The 17,235-nt window shown below is 47.8% G+C and overlaps 1 protein-coding gene across 1 annotated transcript in view; it reads left to right on the top strand.

Moving 5' to 3' along the window:
• Window positions 1–4,057: 4,057 nt before the first annotated feature.
• Window positions 4,058–17,235, top strand: part of Wnt5b (Wnt family member 5B) — a 40,147-nt gene continuing 26,969 nt past the window's right edge. Inside the window, exon 1 of the mRNA XM_055604212.1 lies at window positions 4,058–4,125. The gene's annotated coding sequence lies outside the window, so the exon portion shown is untranslated. The remainder of the gene's footprint in view (window positions 4,126–17,235) is intronic.

Raw genomic sequence — 17,235 nt, 5'->3', positions numbered from 1 at the left:
GCAGATCTCCCCGGGGTGGTCGGGCCCGCGCCCCGGGAGCCGGCCGGCCGCGCTGCGCCCTCCGCGTCCTCCGCGCCGAGCTCCCCCCCGCGCAGTGGTACGCGCCCGCGCCGCCGGAACTGGCGGAGCCGTTTCCCTGGAAACCGGGCCCTGCCCTCGGCCGCGCACTCTTTAACCCTGTCGGCGCCGGGGCGGCCGGCAGCGCCCGGGTAGCCCGCGGGCCGCTGCGCTCGGCGGGCCCCGCGCACCCCGCGCCCTCGCCCGCATCCTCGCCACACCCTCTGCCCCAGGGCGGGCAGCCTTCCCACCACTCCTTTCCCTCACACTTACCGAGGGTTAAGTTGGAGAAGCTGGGCTTTAATCAGCGTGGCGTGCTTTGACAGCCCTCTTTCCAGAAAATTCTGGAGTTGCCCCGCGTGTCTTCCTTCTGCGGTCCGATTGTTTCCGCACACCCATGTGGAGTTGCTTTCCCTTTCCCTTCGTGTGCCAGAACCTCCCACCCACCCCCTGCCCTCCCGGGTCTTGCTGTCCACCCCACACCTGGTTTTGTCTTTCTCTTCAGCCCCTTAGACTACAGACTGCGTGGCCCGACCGTAGGGATACTTAATACCTGCTGACACACACACCCTGTTTGGTTCGATTAAAGATGCTCCAGCCTTATGCTTTATGTATGTTTTATGAAACTGGGGCAGAGCTCAGTTCTACGGTGTAGCCTCGGGTCTTAAATGTCCGCGTGAAGGATAAGATTTCAGAATTTTTTTTTTCACTACCCCCCCCCCCCCCCCCGAAGCCAAGAGTTTTTAGTTCAGAGGAAAGGACCCTGTGAATTTTTAATGAAGTTGCAAGTTCACATGTCTAGATACAAAGTGACCCGACTTCTCTGTTTTCCTTGATTCTTTGGAAACCTGAACAAGACATTTTTAAAAATCACATTATATTTGTTTAGCGGGGGCGGAGGGCACGAGTATGTTCCACAGCCAGAGTATAGCGGTCAGAGGACAACTTGAGGAAGTCATTTCTCTCCTTGTACCATGTGGATTCCGGGATCGAACTCAGGTCATAAGGCTTGGTGGTAATGACCTTACCTGCTGACATCCGGAGCCTAGCAAGATTTTGGCTGTGTTCCAAAATCGGAATATGATCCCCTTAGATTTTAGCCACTCCTCTTTCCTAAGTAACAGATACTTGTTAGACCCAGGTACTTACGGGCTTCAGAAGCACTAGCAGGCAGCGTGAACAGTACATTCCACCCAGTCCTTCTTGACCAGGAAGCGCAGGGGCTAAGATTCTTGCAGGCTTGTTGGCTCACATTTCACATACTGTAGAGGCCCATTGACATTTATGACCTTCCTGAAAAATGGACTACATTGTTTGCCACCAGATGATGTACAATGTAACAATTCTGGCCGTCCCTCAGTTTGCACTCTTCTCCTGGGGTCACCTGGGTTATCTTCTGTTTAAACAGCCCCAGGGTAGTTCCATGACATACCTGATAAAGAGGTCAGACACCAATTACCGGAGAGTTGGCTCTCTCCTGCCGTGTGGGTCCCAAGAATCAAACTCCGGTCCTCAGACTTGAAAGCAAGTGCCTTTACCCACTGAGCCATTTTGCCTGCCCTGAAAGTCACATTAAAAAAACAAAAACAAACAAACAAAAAAACCATACTCTTTGGCAATTTCATATCTACTTTTGCTCATTTTCACCCCTTATTACCCTCTACCATCCTCTTCCCGTTCTCCCACTCAACCCCCCCCCTTTCCTATACATTCACCTCCCACTTTTCTGTCTTCTTTTGTTGTTGTTAATTTGTGATGTGCTGTGTGTGAGCGTTGATACAGGGCTGTTTACGGGAGTTACCGGTGAAAAACATTCCTTTCTGAGGGAGAGAGGAGAGACAGACAGACAGACAGACAGACAGACAGAGGGTCTTCCTGTGTAGGCCTGACTTGACCAGGCTGGGGCGAAGCACACAGTAACCTCCCTGCTTTTGCCTCCCTAGTGCTGGGATTAAAGGAATGCACCACCACACCTGGCTTTTTAAAGACGGGGCACAAGTGTGTGTCGTGTGTGTGACACATGTGGGGATGCCCAAGAAGGCCGGCAGAGGTCGTCGATTCCCTGGTACTGAAGGTACAAGCAGTTGTGAACCTCCTGACAAGGAGGCTGGTAACCAAACTCAGGTCCTCTTGGAAGAACAGCAGGTGCTCCGAACTGATGAGCCGCGTCTCCAGCCTCGTTATCACATTGTTGATATTTGAGTGTAGATGTCTGTGTTGATTCCGGAGCACCTTCAGTGCACCTCCCTTCACCCTCTTTGCTGCTTTTCCTAGCTGTCTTGGAACTCACTGTGTAGCCAGCGTTGCTCTGCAAATAGTAGTAGCCCTCCGACCTCAGCTGAAGTCATAGGTGTGGCCCACCATATCTAACTACCTTAGTGTGCCTTCACCCTGCTTCACACCGAGCAGAGCGCCAGGGCCCAAGCTATGCAGTGTGAGCGTGGAGGTTTTTCTTACCCAGAAAGAGCATCATCCAATGGCACCTCTAAAAAGTTGGAATGCCTACCTGGTCCTACTTTTAGCAAAGCTTTCTTGAGTTTAACACTAGAATTTCATGAATACACAGCTTTTTGCTTTCAATCATAAATCAGAAGAAGTTTCAGCCCTCGTGAGTATCATCACAGTCAATAACGGCAAGAAACATTTCAGGAGAAAAGGTGCCGCGTCGAATGAGCCTGTGCTGACTCACTGGTGGCTTATTTTGGCACTGTGGAAATGACCTCCGTTTCTAGGTCTCAGTTTCCTTATCTAGATAGTGTTTGGCCCGGAAATCTTCAGGCACCTCCCAAAGGTAACTCAGCAGAGTCCAGGTCAAGTCTGGACATCTCCCTAATTCCAGGGTGTGCGCTGTTTCTAATTCGGGCTTCAGATGAACGTTTTCAGAAGCCAGACCTGATGGTGCGGTACTATACTCTCAGTTACTCATGGAGACTGAGCCAGGTGGATCACAGCAAATTTGAGGCCAGCCTGGGCTACATAGCAAGACCCTCTTTTTTTTTTTTTAATTCCTGAGACAGGGTTACTTGGGGAAGCCCTTGCTGTCCTGGAACTGGCTCTGTAGACTAAGCTGACCTTGAACTCAGAGATCTGCTTGCCTCCGTGCTAGGATTAAAGGCGTGCGCCACCACCCTACCGGGACTTTCTCTTTAAAGAGGTCAGAGGACAACACTCTGGAAGTAGGTCCTTCCTTCCGCTGTGGGTCTAGAGCTTGGGTTCAGGTCACCAGGCTTTAGGCAAGGGTCTTTTCCGGCTGAGCCATTGAACCAGAAAGGCCAGGAGCTCTTGAGAGAGGGTGTTCTCCGTTCCTAGATACTTGTGTTTTTCTGAGACAGGGTCTCTCAACCTGGAACTGTGTATCAGAAGATGGCCTTGAACTCCTGATCCTCTTGTTTCTACTTGCTAAATGCTGGGGCTCCACATCCAGTTTCTGCTGTGCTGCGGAGCAAACCTAGGCTTCATGTATGCTAAGCAAACACTGTGAACTGAGCTACATCCCCAGGGCATCGCTAAATATCTCTTGTTAAATTAAAAAAAAAAGATTTATTTTTATTTTATGTATATTCACATTTAGCCTGCATATATGTCTGTGCGTTATATGTGTGCCTGGTGCCCGTGGAGGCCAGGAGAGGTGTCAGATCTCCTGAATCTGGAGTCACAGATAGTTGTGAGCCACCAGGTGGGTATTGGGAACGAAACCTGGGCCCTCCACAGGAGCAGCAAGTGTGTCCTGATCACTAGCATATCTCTTCAGCCCTCTGCTCCTAAATATCTGTAGCCAGCAGAGTGTCCTGAGGATCCAGTGTGGTCGCTCATGCCTGTGATCCCAACACTTTCAAAGCTGGGACAAGTTAAAGAGTTCAAGGCTGGCCCGGATTACAGAGTGAAACCTTATCTTTAGAAGGGGAAAGGAACAGTAAGAGAAGTGAGGACCTCATCAAGCAAAAACAGCAGCAAACCATTAACAGCCCTGTTAATAAGTACACAGATGAGTTGAGAAGATCTCTGAAGAAGCTTTACAAATGGCCTCCAGACTCGTGAAAGGGTGTTAACGCCTCCAGGGATGGAAATGTAAGTCAAAGCGGAAGTGAAATAGTGCCTCCGGTTTTTAGAATGGCTATATTAAAGGAAACTGAACACCCGTGCGGGTGACGGTGCAGAGGAAGGCATTGCCCTGGTGCAGTGTTAGTGAGAATGTAGAGGTTCATAGCCGTAGGAGGGCTGATAGATAGGTAGACAGACAGACAGACAGATAGTCGGGGAGCTGAGAATTGGTAATTGCTGTTTAATGGCTGTGGAGTTTATGTCTTTTTGAGGCACAGTATCACTGTGCAGCTCTGGCCGGTCTCCAGTTGGCAGCAGCCTTCCCGTGTCTGCCTCCTAGCTGGCGTTTACAGGTATACACGACTGCGCCGGTACCAGTCCATGTACTTTGGACAGAGTCAATAGAAAGTATGTTAAAGGCGGATTTATTAGAGTGGCGTCCGTGGTGCAGAGTGGTCCAGTAACGGCTGTCTCTCACCAGAGAGGCCAAGAGCCCCCGTCTGCACTGAAGTCCTGGAGTATTCCCAGAGAGCCATTGATTGATCTTCAGTCTGTGTTGGAAAAAGCTGATTCTAATGCCAGAGAAGGAATCAGCGGTGACAGAAACTGAGTAGACTAGCAGGCAAAAGAAACATTTCCTCCTCCTTTGTCCTTTTATCTGGGCTGCCTCCTTCTGGGTGCATCTTCCTACTTATTATCTGATCAAGAAAGCCCCTCACAGAAGTGCCTGGCAGCTTGCCTTTTAGCTGATTACAGACCAGTCAAGTTGACAGCTAGGATCAGCCTTCTGCAAGTCTGGGCCTGGGTCAACTTGACACCCAGTTGGAAATCCTTATGTCATGGTTAATTCCCAAATGAAAACAATAACAAGCTCATAATTTTACCTAATATGATATAAACTATCCCACGTAAAACCACAAACTCATGTGTTTTTTTTCTCCTAAAATAGGTGGCAAAGTCCCTTGAAGAATGCTTAGTTTCTTAGTGTCTCATAACTCAAATATGATAATATAGATTTGTAACACTTAGCCACTGATATCTCAATTACTGTCATACTATATGATATGAAAGAGAGGCAAGGAAACACAAATATCTGCTTAATATATGTATATAAGCATAAGTATGTTTGTGCATGTTCGTATCTGGAAGAGGGAACCTCAAACTGAGAGAATGCCTCCATCCGACTGGTCTGTACTGCAATCTGTGGGCCACTTCCTTGACTAATGATCGATGTGGGAGGCCCAGCCGCTGTGGGTAGTGCCACCCCAGAGACAGCTGATCCTGAGTCACGTAAGCTGCACTCCTCTGTGACTCTGCTTTGCTTTCTGCCTCCAGGTTCCTTCCTGGACCAATTCTAATCCTCTTCTCTGTAACGAGTCACATGGCCTTCATAACTACCTTTCTCTACTCCTCATTCTGTATTTCCTCCCCTGAGCAAGAACCTCGGTAGGCCTTGATTCTTTTCCTGGAGAGGTGACCCATATATTGATTCTTGAAGAGCCTGGGTCATTTGTCACTCCGCCTGCATTGAATTGTTGTAGCTTCCCATTGAACTTAATCACAGGATATACTGATACCAAGAATACATAGTAGAAGATCTCCTACACTCCAGACATAAGCTTCTTTATCATTTTCATCGAAAAGCAATCCTGTTTCCCCCTGGTAGTTTGGATCAGTCACCCCTCCTGTAGCCTATTGGGTTAAGGTCATCAGTAACCCAACATAAGCAGGAGGAAGTCCCAGCTTCCAGTGCAGTGGAAAGTCTGTTGTGTCTTCTGGCAGAAGTATTCTCCATTCTGGAACCAAAACTTCTAGGCAAACAGAGTTAAAGTCCTGTGAACAGGAAGCAAAAATTTTCTTAGTGGGCTGCTAGGGGTGATAGTAAGTGGAAACATTCCCTTTTCCTCCCCCTTGATTTGTGGTCCTGTGAATCCGGGCTATGGGAAAACAGTACCGTAGATTGGATGCTGATTCAAAACGTATATAGCCTGATGGTGAACTCTGCCCCAGCTCTCCAGGCCACCCAACAGGCCCTGCAGCTGTGTACTTTGAAAGCGATTCCACTGCTCTGTCAAGCCAGCTGCTTGATAGAATGTATGTGACAAACACATTGAGATTGGTGGATCCCATGAATATGGTCCTGCTTCTGTGGCCATGAAGTGAGTCTCTTGGTCAAAAGCGTGGAATACCATGCTGGTGGATAAAGCGTCGTGGAAGTCCAACTGTGGTAGCTATGGCAGAATCATCACAGGCAGGAAAGGCCAATCCATGACCAAAATAAGTATCTGTTCCAGTAAGGACAAAACACTATCACTTCCACGGTGGACATGGCTCGATGCAGTCGCCTGCTACTGCCCGTGGGAACAGGGCTACATCCGGGGCTTGGTATCGGTCTCTGCAGCTGGCACATTTGGCACTCCGTGGCGGCTTATCCTGTCAGCCTTGGACCACAGCTGTCTCATCGTCTGTGTGATGCCCGTAGGGACATGCTTTCCTGAGCAGTTGCTTCCGAGGACAGGAAACCCTTCAGCTTCTGCTTTTCTTCCTTGAAATGAATTTGAATCTTTACAGGACGGAGCCTCCTCTGAGGGCAGGGTTTTTGCCTTCAGGGTACATTCCCATTCTCCCATTGCAGTGCAGGAATTTCATGTCGGAGGCACTGATCTCTCTATTAGTTACAGCTGCCCCGGAGAGGCGCTCCCATTCCCTTAGCCCCACTCAAAGGTGCTCCCACGCTGATGCTTCCTCTGCCAAACAAACCGTTTTCTTTAAGCTCAGCCTCACTCAGAGGCTCAGGACCCCCGGAAGAATGAAGCCTGATTCTCTGCCAAAATATCCCGAGAACGGCCCCCCACCCAGTCCCGGACAGAGTCTCTGCCTCCGAAAGCTCGTGAGCTGAGCCTCCATTGGTCTGCATTTCTCTATGCATTGATGTCTTCCAGGCTCCCGCTAGAGTGGCACATTATCCCGACTTCAGCAAGTTTTTTAGCCCAACATACTTCCACATTCCTCCCACCGAAGGCTCAAAAGCCACAGTCAGGTTTATCCCGCAAGGACGTCCTGGTTTCCTTTCTGTTGATGGGATGGAATACCCTGACAAAAACCAACTTAGGCAAGAAACAGTCTGTTTTAGCTCCCTGTTCGGGTCACACAGTTCCCAGGTTTCGGGGAAGTCAAGGGGTGAGCCTGAAGTTCCTGAAGAAATGGAAGTAACCAGTCACAGCCCTCACACACACGCCCACTGACCGACCGGATCTAGGCAGTCCCTCTTTAAGACTCCCTGGGTCAGTGGTTCTCAGCTGATGAGTCACAACCCCTTTGGGGGTTCACATATCAGAAATCTTGCATATCAGATATTATGATTCATAACAGTAACAAAATTACAGTTGCAGAGTAGCAATAAAATAATTTTTATGGTCAGAGTCACCCCAACATAAGGAACTGTGTTAAAGGATCGAAGCATCAGGGAGGTTGACGACCACGGCCCCAGGTTGTGACTCATTAATGCCAACCACTGTGGGGCCCATTGGAGCTTCAGTTCTGCCACACAGAAAAAAAAAAAAAAAAAGCTCTAGAAGCTGGGTGTGATGATTCGTGCCAGAGGCTGAGGCAGGCGAGTCTTGGCGAGTTCCAGGACAGTCAGGACCTCGAGTGTGTGTGTGTGTCTGTGTGTGTGTGTGTGTGTGTGTGGTGAGCTGCCATGTGGGTGCTAGGAACTGAACCCCGGTCCTCTTCGAGAACAAGTGCTCTTAACCACTGAGCCATTGCTTTAAAAACCTATCTCTTTAAAAACAAATAAACATGTTGCCTCAAGCCTACTGCCCTATACCTTTTTTTTGCTTTTGTTAATGTGCCATGGACGAATAAAATCTTCCACAGATACAGGTCCTACAGATAGATAATCGCTGCTTGTTAAGCCAGACCTTATTTCCCATCTAAAGAAATGCACAGGTTAGAGGGCCCTGACCACAGCAGGGTGCAGAGCTTGGAACCGAGGGGGCAGCTGCTTGTCGCTAGGCTTAGCTTTAGGCCAGAAGAGCGGCCTATTCCACTGACCGAAAAGGATAGTGAGGAACAATCCCCCACCACCCTCATCGGCATCCTCAGCTAACTGCGGTCCTTGCCTTCGACTCAGGCCTCCCCTTCCTGCAGCCTTTCTATTGTTATGCTGAATTCTGTCTCCAAGACCGTGATATCTGGATGGAGCGGGGATGTGTCTTCTTTACAGTTCCGCTGCTGCCGCCGCCGCCATACTGCGGTCCCCAGCAGGAGAGCCTTGCTATCTATCGGTGGCTTTTGTTCTTTTTTTTTAAAAAGATATGCTAGGGACTGGGGAGGTGGCCCGGTAGGTAGCTCAGAGTATTTGCTGCTCCTGCAGAGGACCCAGCTTTGTTTCCCAGCACTTACATGCTGCACGTGGTTGCTAGGAACTGAACCCAGGATCTCTGAAGGAGCAGCCAGCGCTCTTAACCACTGAGCCATCTCTCCAGCCCCGTCCTGGGATCTTTAAAGGCTCACCCCTTTTGGTAAAATTAAAATAATATAGAAAAGGCCCATGGCCCCTCCCCTTCCATTTTCATCTCTCAGACCATGTTCTCTTTGGTACCATGTTCTCTTTCATCTTTCATGACCTAGTGAAAAGAGCATGGGTTTTGTAAGGCGCCAGCATAGCACAGTCTCAACACAGGGAGCCGCCATCTTCCCTCCAAACTTGGCCTGATGTTTTCCGTAGCCGAGGAGTTTACGAGGGCCAGGCAGCTTGAGCGCGCACAGCTGCAGACCAAGATGAAAACAGCCAGTGCTTACTGAACAGGAGCTGCAAGGCACGCACCGTTCGGAGGTCCGTTCATAGATGAGCCTTCCGTCTGACCGCCACAGCAGCTGGCCTTCGTTCCCAAGCTGTGAAGAAGGTCACCAACAAGGAAACCACTGCACCAAGAAGCAGACAGCTGGCAAAAACCGATTTTTGTTGTTCTTAAGTTTTCAATCCGGGTCTCTGTAGCGCAGGCTGGCCTTTAACCCATGATCGTCCTATGTCATTCTCCTGAGTGCTGGGGTTGGAACTCCCCAGCCCAACCCACCTTGCTTTCCGGCTAGGATACAGTCAGTATGTGATGCCCTGTGCACCAGCTGTTGGCAGTGAATGAGGTATTACCCATGCTGTGGGCCACAGGTGATGTTTGGTTTGCCAAATGAGCCAGTGTGTGTGCGTGTTCATGAGGGAGTGTGTGTGTGTGTGTGTGTGTGTCTGTCTGTCTAGGGGGAAAATGCCCTCTGGGAAGATAAGCTGATAGTTTTTATTCCTTCAGGCTTATGCCTAGCCCTGGCTTTGAATGAAAGACCTTGAATTGCTTGCATGTAATTCTGTCGCCCTCTATCGGTCATGTCTCTCTTAGCCCTGGACCCGTGGAACAGCCCCATTTCTACCCCCACCCGCTGGGATGGAACCCAGGGCCTCACACCAGCTGAGCAACCTTGTCCCCAGAGCACACTGTAGATAGCCATGCTTACGGAGCGCATTTTCAGCTTTTTGCGTCGAGATGGTTGCTGCATCAAAGACTGTATGCAGGCCTCCGGGGCTGAGAGCTAAAGCTGGGGTGCAAAAAAGAGGAGCTCCATTTCCAACCAGCTCCGGTTCTGCTTTCCCAGGGAAGCGGTCCAGGGTGACTCAACTCCAAGACTGCAGCAGCCTGGCCAGACAGGCGACCCTGCTGCTTCTGTCACTCAGTCTGTGTTCTCTCTGCTCTAAAGGTCATTCGTACCGGGTTCCTCTGAGACTGTCAGATCCTGATAAATATTTCAGGAGGCCAGAGGGGGAAGGGAGGGTCAGCTCAACCTGTCTCAGAGTGTCCTGGGACCTCAATGGTTTGGAGCCTGGCTGAGCTATCCCGAAATCAGCTGCCCTGGGTGCACAGCAGGCTTTCTGGAGAGCCCTGTGTGGGTGGACCAGGCAGGCAGTTGGTGTCTTTTACATAATTTCATATCCACAGGAGTCTTGGGGATCAGCCCTGCCAAAGAGTTCACATCCAGGTCCCCTTCTCTGCCAAGAGAAGGTTCAAGGTCTAACACACGAAAGTCAGACTCTGAAGGGGCAGGAAAGGCCTTGCTGCTTTTCATTCCACACGCCGGGGCGAGACAGCATGGCGGCCAAACCACCTCTGTATTGATAGCTAGCGCTACTGTGGCTCCCTGAACTGCAGCTAGTTGCCGAGAGGTCAGTGAGTACTGTAATTCTGTGTAAAGATTCTGCCTGGATTTTTTTAAGTCGGCGCAACTTTGGACTAACAAGTTGGTGAGGTTCTTGCTTGCTTACCTTTCGTGTTTTGTTAATCATTGGAGATGGGGTCTCACTGGTGATCTAGGGCTCCCTGGCGCTAGCTTCCATCCTCTCCAGCTTCCCTGGGTCACAGGTGCCACTGTGTTCAGCCTTTTATTTTAAACTCCCCTGTTAAAGGCAGGAGTAATTTACTCAAGGATTCGATGCTACTATTGTAACCAGTAAGACATCCTTATTGCTTCTGTAGTTTTGTTTCTGTTCTTTGTTGTATTTTGAGCAGACCCGGGGCCTCCCATGTGTTTGTGCAAGTCCACTGCCACTGAACTAGTCCTGCAGTCTGAGGAGTCCTTGTTATAATTAGTTGAAGGAATCTTAATTAGTGTTGTTAACTTCAATCGTAGTAACAAATTGCAGTAATTCGGTGGCCACATCTTGGTTAAAGCTCTGAAAGTCCTATGTAGAGATTTTGTTTGTTTTGTTTTTTGTTTGTTGTTTGTTTTTTCTGAGACAGACCTATGAAGCCTTGGCTGTCCTGGACTCGATCTGTAGACCAGGCTGGCCTCGAACTCGCAGAGATCCGCCTGCCTCTGCCTCCGTGAGTGCCGGGATCCCAGGCCTGCGCCACCACGCCGGCTCTATGTAGAGATTTGATGACAGTGTTGCTGTTCTTATTTTATAAGTGATGACAGTAGGGCACAGAATAAGAACCACCGCCCTGGGGTCCTGGGAGTAGTTATGGTCTGGTGCATCTGTCCTCTGAACCTCAGAGCACCAGCTCACAGCAGCTGTGTGTGCTGTGCTCACGGGACCTCTGCTCAATATTTGAATATTTCTATGTGACTTAATAGTAAAGCCCTGGCAGGGTGCTGGAGGAACAGCTCAACAGTCAAGAGCACCGGCTGCTCTTCACAGGACCTGGGTCTAATTCCCAGCACCCACATGGCAGCTCACAACTGTCTGTAACTCCAGTTCCAGGGGATCCAACGCCCTCACACAGATGTACCTGCAGGCCAAACACCACTGCACATAAGATGCAAATAAATAAACTGTAAAAGTTTAAAAAAAAAAAAAAAAAGACAGTGGCAAAAGTAGGCAGACATCTGATCACGCATCCTTCTAGACTAGCATGGCTCTCTGGTACAGCTGCAGCCAAGGAGGGAAAGGAGAAATCCCAAGAGCAGGTGTGCCCACTCCCCATCTACCTTCAAAGCAGCCGAGGGGCTGTGGGAAAATGGAGAAATAACATGTTCGGAGTCCTCTTTTAGCTTACTTCTCCGCTTTTCTGATCACATGCCTATAACGTTTTAAAATGTGGTATAACGTAAAAAAATATTATATGGACTGAAAAAAAAAAGTGTCACTTCTGGCAGGGCTAAAATTGGCTCAGCTGGCTTTGTGACTCCATCAGCGGTGTTGTATTCTGTGGCGTGTCCCGATGGGAAAGGCATAGCAGACTCATATTTGCACCTTTACGTTGCTTTTTATATCCTGACAAACCATCCCCCCCAACCCCTGTCCCCTCCCCTGCCCCTCCCACCCCTCTTTCTTTTCTTTCCTGAGGTGCTGGCCGTCCAGCCTAGAGCCTTGTTAGATGCCAGGCCAGTCCTTCTCCACTCTCGAACCCTGATTATCGAGATAGGCCTGTCATTCATTAAAAATGCCCATAAATTGGGACCTCAGCTACATAACAAGTTCAAGGCCAGCCTATCTCAAAGGTAGAGGGAGAGGAAAACCAAACTCCTACAAGGTTCATAACAAGAGAACCTTGATGACTACACGAACTAGTGTTTATATTTCTCATTGCTGTGTAGTATTACACAGGAAATGCTTAAATTCTGAGCGCTTAAAAAGCCTTGACTGATCTGGCCGATAGTAAGCCATCTTAAGTTGTGCAGGTATCTGGGAGAGATGGACTTACTCAATTCCAGTGCAGTGATGGTGTTCGAAGGGTTTGGTTTTAACCTGCTCTTTTGGATTCTGAGACAGATCTGGAAAAGAGAGAGTTAAAAAACCAGATGACATTGTAGATCTTTGCTGTTCCACCACAGAACCTTGTTATACAAAGGCAAAACCAAACCAAATGGGAGAGTGGTGATGTCTGTGGTATAATACCAACAGTGGGAGCTGAAGACAGGAAGATGGAAAATTCAGAGTCATTGGCTACAGAGAGAGCACCAAGGCCAGCCTGGGATATAAGAGACCCCTGCCCCAAAACACAGTAAAACCAGAACAAAACAAATAACTCTAGAAGCTTTTGGTGTCTTGCACCAAGATCACAGACGGTGGTTAAACTGTTACACTGTTTCTAGAAGTGAATGATGTAAGTATGTGGCTGGAATAGGCTAAAACTTCAATGTTTTCTTAAAAATTAAAGCTTTTCCCCTGTCTTTTTTCAGTTAACTGCCAATTCCCGAATGGAAAGCACATTGCCTAAGTATGGGAATCAAATCAACAATAACAAGTTGTAGGTTTAGGGGAGATTTGCGGTATAGATGGAAGCCAGGGCCTTGTCCATGTCAATCGCTTACGTGCTCTGCCCCCCAGCTACACCCCAACCCCAAGCTACCCTGCAGGGCACATCAGCCTCAGCGCTGCTCCTGGAATCTGCTCAGGCGTTGTCTGCGGCCATGTACTGGGTTGGTTTGCTGGTGGTCGGATGACTGTGTTGTGTTAGTAGGTGAAAATACAGCAAGCCTTGTGTTTAAGAGTCCTTACGCTAAGTTCTGTTTCAGTGAAAACATGGTTTGGTAGGAAAGGAAGAAATCAAAGTATCTTTATTTTCCGATGATATGATTCTATATGTAAGGGACTGATGGTAAAGACTCCATAGGAAAATGTTTGTTTCTTTGTTTCATAAAAAAACAACTCTTAGAGGGGCTTGGGAGATGACTCAGAGATTAAGAGCACTGGCTGTTTTTCCAAAGGTCCTGAGTTCAGTTCCCAGCAACCACATGGTGGCTCACAGCCATCTGTAATGAGATCTGATACCCTTATTTCCTGCAGGCACAAAAACAGGCGGAATACTGTATAAGTAATAAATAAATCTTTGGGGAAAAAAAAAACTCTTAGCGCTGATAAACATTTGTTTGTTTGTTTTGTTTCTCTGTGTAGCCTTAGCTGTCCTGGACTCTGTCCTCTGCTTCCCTGAGTGCTGAGTGCCACCACCACATGGTTTAGTAAACACTTTCAGCAAAGTGGCAGGATGCAAAATTGCTATACAAAACTGAGTAGCCTTCTTATATCCTAATAACAAACATGCTGAGAAAGAAATCTGGAAACAGTCCCACTCAAAATAGCAAGGGAAAGAGGAAGGAAGGAAGGAAGGAAGGAAGGAAGGAAGGAAGGAAGGAAGGAAGGAAGGAAGGGAGGGAGGGAAGAAAGAGAAAGAAAGAAAGAAAGAAAGAAAGAAAGAAAGAAAGAAAAATCTTAAGCCTTGGGCTAATACTAACCAAGGAGAAGACCTATATAATGAGAAGTTTAAAGTATTATAGAAGGAAATTGGAAAGATATTAGAAAATAGAAAGACCTCTCTTGCTCATGGATTGGAAAAATTAATATTGTGAAAATGGCTGTACTAAAAGCAATCTCCAGACTCAATGTGATTCAAAAAAAAAAAAAAGAAAGAAAGAAAGGAAGCACAGAAGACCTCGGATAACCAAAACCATACTGAGAAAAAGAGAACAAGGATGGAGGTGTCACTATCTGACTTCAAGTTATATACAAAGTCTAATAAAATCAGTTTAGCTATAATCTCAGCACTCGGGAAGCAGAGGCAGGCAGATCTCTATGGATTGGAGGCCAGCCTGATCTACAAAGTGGCCAGGAAAGCCAGGGCTACACAGAGAAACCCTGTCTCCAAGACAAACAATGAAAACAAACAAACAACATGCAGTTTGATACTGTCACAAAAACAGACAGGCATATTGATGGACTAGAAGACCACCCAGATACAAACCAACACAGTTAGAGCCACTTAATTTTTGACAAAGATGCCAAAAATCCACAGTGGAGAAAAAAAAAACAGCTTCTTCAACAAATAGCACTGGGAAAATTGGGTGTCTACATACAGAAGAATGGATCCCTATATTCCGCAGAGTTTGTGCCAGCACAGGAAGCACGCTCTCCCGGAAGGCTGGACTCCAGAAGCTGCAGGCCTTGATTTCCCTAATGGAGCAAGAACTCGGCTGGCTGATGTAACGGCCAATGAATGGGTGCTGCCAATGAAACCTACAAGAGTGTTTTTTTGAGAGTACTCTGCTTTACAGCTGCTGGCCAAGGTGCTGCCTCTCCAGAAGGAGGCGGTGCTGAGACCAAAGCCATAGCTTCCCAGCATCCCTCTAAGTGGCCACATTGTTGTTTACTTCGGGATTTACTTTAATTCCAGTTAATGAAAAATTCAAGTTAACACGTTAGTTTTTGCAACTGATGTTGGGAAGTGTAAATATAACCGAAGTGTCTGATGTTTTCATGGGGAAACCATATCATAGGGAGACCTGGCGTGTATTAAAGATAATATTATAAAAGGAGGAAAGACTTGAAGTTGCACAAATAAAAGCAAAGGAACAGGGAGTAGATGAGTTACCATGGGAGGGACGAGCTGTTGTCCCTGAGAAATAGTTAACACATTTATTTCAATTAAATGGTATTATTCTAATGAAGTGAACATCGAGTTCTCATGTTAGACATGTATGTACAATTAAAGTACTCAAACCTGAACAGTATAAGTAAGGATAAAAAGCATTGCATGCAGGTGTATTGTTCCCATGGAAATAAACTAGACCTGTAGCTCTTGATTTAAAAGGTTGTTTCTGTTTATGATGTCAGAGGGTGAATGGGTCTAGGAGAATTTACTTCTGTGCACCCAGATCATCTCAAGTTCTGTGTGCTTTGCAGCCTGGGCTGCCTGGACACAGACAGGAAGTTGTATGGCCCTACCTCTGGTCCCCTGAACCTCACCTGTGACGGCTGCCTCTTCGCTGGGTATTTTTGGCTGCCTGCTCTCACTGCTTAACCCAGGGTGAAAAATCTTCAGCGCCTGGCCCAAAGCAGGAGGTGGAATGACTCTAAGCTGGAATCTTAAGAGTTCTCCCCTGTAATCTTAGCCACTGGGGAGGTGAGAGAAGGAGGATCCCTTGAGTCCTGAAGTTTAAGGCTAGACGGAGGAAGAGGAGGAGGAAAGGGGCTGTCAAGATGGTTCAACAAGGAAAGACACTTGCTGCTAGGCCAAAGAACTGGACTCCACATGGTAGGAGAGAACCATTACCCACAAGTTACCCTCTGATATGTACACGTCCATGCACACACATAAATAAGTTAATAAAAATGTTACAAAGAAAAGAACAATTGTAAAACAGTAACGTGAATTCTCATAATTTTTCCTTGGTGGGAACTTAGGGTGAGAGATGGTGGGGAGAAGATTGTTTTTAAATCTATAGGGTTAGGGGGGGAGCTTCTTGGAGCCGAGTGGCAGGCAAGAGAGAAACTATACAGCCATCTCTGCTTTTGCCTCCGTCTTTGGTGGTGTTTTCTTAATGTTGGAAAAATGCGGTAATTTTATTATTTGCTGCACATCATACCCAGTGCCTCCCCCCAACACCAGACCACATCTGGTCATATTACATTTGTGTGATACTGGGCTGTTTTCCATTGACTTTCCGTGTTGACATTGGCTTTTGGTGTTTGGGCGTGTGGTTTCCCTTGACACAAACATGGACTCACTTCTTACCACTGAAATTTTCCTAGGGTGGAAGGGATGTGAGTGTGTGAGTTCACTCTCCCCTCCCTGCTCTCATCTTTGGGTGCCGCCATTGCCCAGGCTTGCTAAGGTATGCTCAGTGGGCTACATCTGAGTAGAAGGAAAGGCGGCTGGAATGGCTGAGATGGCTCAGTGGGTAAGAGCAGCTGCTGTAAATCATGAGAAGTAGAGTTTGGATATCAGCACCTGCATAATCCAGACATCATGCAAAAGAAAAAAAAAAAAAAAAGCCTAACACTGCTGCTCAAGGATCTTACCCACTCCCTGGATAGGGCCCCCAAACCCATGCATGCATCCTTTTGAATGTATGCCTAAAACACACATATGTACACAAATCTATAAATCTAAAAACAAGTAACAACAAAAACCCAGACAGGTGTGGTGGCCCATGCCTTCACTCAGCACTCAGGGAGGCAGAGGCAGGTGAATCTCAGTGAGTTCGAGGCCAGCCTGGACTACAAAGCGAGTCCAGGACAGCCAAGTCTACACAGGGAAACCTTGTCTAGAAAACAAAAACAACAACAAAAATAACAACAAGAAGAGCCCACTTGTAGATAGCCAAGGAGTCGGCACTGCTGGGCGCATTAGCACGCTCATCCGTTGACTTCAGCACTTGTATTTGGTAGCCCCAGACAGGGTCAGGGGCTCCAACCTGAGAACTGAGGGCATGTTTTCCTGTTGTGTCTGCACGGTTTATGCAGATCACTGCTGTTTTCCCGACCGTGGCCTTGGGTACCAGCCATTAACAGTGTTTACAGAAGACACTCAGGGTTTCAGAATTCCCCTGGCAGTTTCTTTTTTATTATATTTATCTGCTTATTAATTTTTGTGTGTTTGTATGTGTATGTACAAGTGCATGCACAGTGTGGCACATGTGGTGGGGGCAGAGGTCAGCTTTCAGGAGTCTTTACCTGTTGATTCAATTGATTCATCTTGCCAGTCCCACTGTTAATTTCTCCACCACCCCCCCCTTGGGTTTTTTTTGAGACAGGGTCTCTCTGGGTAGCCCTGGTTGTTTTGGACTTGCTTTGTAGATCAGGCTGGCCTCGAACTCACAGAGCTCCGCCTGCCTCTGCCTCCCGGGCGCTGGGATTAAAGGCGTGCG

The sequence above is a fragment of the Psammomys obesus genome, unplaced genomic scaffold (genome assembly GCF_907164565.1).
Source record: "Psammomys obesus unplaced genomic scaffold, mPsaObe1.curated_primary_1811, whole genome shotgun sequence".
NCBI lineage: Eukaryota > Metazoa > Chordata > Mammalia > Rodentia > Muridae > Psammomys > Psammomys obesus.
This window is presented reverse-complemented; position numbering and strand designations above follow the sequence as displayed.